The sequence below is a fragment of the Megascapheus bottae genome, chromosome 3, assembly GCF_031878675.1.
Source record: "Megascapheus bottae isolate mThoBot1 chromosome 3, mThoBot2.hap1, whole genome shotgun sequence".
Lineage (NCBI taxonomy): Eukaryota > Metazoa > Chordata > Mammalia > Rodentia > Geomyidae > Megascapheus > Megascapheus bottae.
In genome coordinates this window covers 46,795,263-46,797,225 of record NC_143511.1, presented here as the reverse complement: position 1 = coordinate 46,797,225, position 1,963 = coordinate 46,795,263, and positions in this window count along the sequence as shown.

The window sequence follows — 1,963 nt, the reverse complement described above, 5'->3', positions numbered from 1 at the left end:
TGTTTTATTTTTGTTTTTGGCTTCTCTTGCCTTTGGCTGTCCTCCTGTGTCATGGAGCAGTGCCAAGCAGCTATAAGGTATGTACTCAGCAACTTCTTTGGCCAACCTTCCTCTCCAGCCCAGTCAACGTGGCTGCCTGGTCCTCTCTGCTGAACCCATGCCTAGGCATTCCTGGACTGAAAACTCAGAAATTTTATGTTGAACATGCCTCCTACAAGACAAGGTAAATTTATTGGTCTATGACCCAGTGTGACTATTCATCAGCTATGGACACAGAGCCATAAAGATTCCTTTCTTATACGGAGTATGAAATAGTTGAGAAACTTATCCAAGGAGTAAGGGATATTTAAATAAGCACTTCCCATATGAGAAAAATAAAACTTCCAAGATAAGAAGACAGCATGTCATCCTTTAGTTGGCAAGTATGTTTTCCTTTCTTGGCATTATAAGGTGAAGGATGTATCTTCCACTGCAGAATATACTAGATTTGATAAAGTATGATAAATGTTACTTAAGGATACATAAAATGTTATTAAATGAACAACATGTAAATTTATGAGTACATAAAAGTTTACAAAATACTGGACTGGCACAAAAGGTCGAGTTCAGCCTACGATTGCAAGTGTTGTCACGTACCATATACATACTAATCTTAGAAGCACAAAGAGTAATCTACAACCCCCACATTCCTTGAAAGTAAAGACACTTCTGACATTTGGTCACCTCTGCCTGGGGGAAGAGTCACAGTTCCTACCTGTTTTCATAGTAGTGGTGGCGATTTGGGGGAGATCTGTTTCCTATGATTGTTTTCTTGGGAAAGCAGTCATGCTCTGCCTACATCTATACTTCAGCTTCTTTCTTCTGACACAGTCAAGAAGCCACCTCTCACTAAAGATGGAGTGAATTGCCCCAGTCATCACTGGCTTATCAAAAACACTCATTCAATTTTTGTATTTTCTAAGATTCCAGAAACAACAGAAATCACACAACCAAACTGAAGGAGCATTTTGAAAATGAGCGAATGGGAGCTATACTTTGGAACTCAAGAGCACAGATGATCTTTTGAATTCATGTTTTCCTGTCTCTTTACATCCACATCATCTCAACCTCTCTCTGTCTCTCTGTCTCTGTCTCTCTCTGTCTCTGTCTCTCTGTCTCTGGCTCTGGCTCTCTGGCTCTCTTTCTCTGGCTCTCTGTCTCTCTTTCTCTCTCTGGTTCTCAGAGCCCTCATCTGCCAGCAGTGGTCTTCACGAATCAGGACCCTCTGGACCCCCTGCAAATTCCTGCTGGCCTAGTCCAGGGAAGGCAAAGTTACCATATGTTGCTTGCTGTTCTGTTCCACACCTTTCCATGGCATAGCAAAGCTAGAAAAGCAGTCACTGCCCTGTGTGGCTCACAAGTTCCAGAGGAATCTGTGTGACATGGAGAACTTGTTACAGAAATGGAACCTGACAATAACTGTGGCAGCTGGTGAAGCTATGCGGAACGATGGGCTCTCCATCCATGTGCAGGCATCATCAATGGTGAGCAGAAGGAATGACTTAAGGAGATACTTGGTACATTTTTTTATGAATTTCAAAAAAAAAAGAAATTGGAGAGACCTTGTGGAACATAACATCATCCTCAAGCTTGTCCAGATGGAAAGCACCTGGAAGTACGTGGTTTTATTCGTAACATATTCCGAAATGCTGATCTATTTAATTTTACATAAATTGAGAACGATGTTGCCAGGAGAAGATAGAGTTAGATTGTTTTACATAATATGAAGTCACAACCACAAACACATGAACAGTGGCTCTCAAACTTACTCACATGGGAGACACCTGGAACTCATGATGTTCCTTTCAGAAAACCATAAATATTGATATATTTTTAATACTAAGTTGAGCTGAGAACAGTGCTGTTCAAAAATATGACTATATACGTATGATATAAAATCCCTACCCTGAACACACATGGCCTT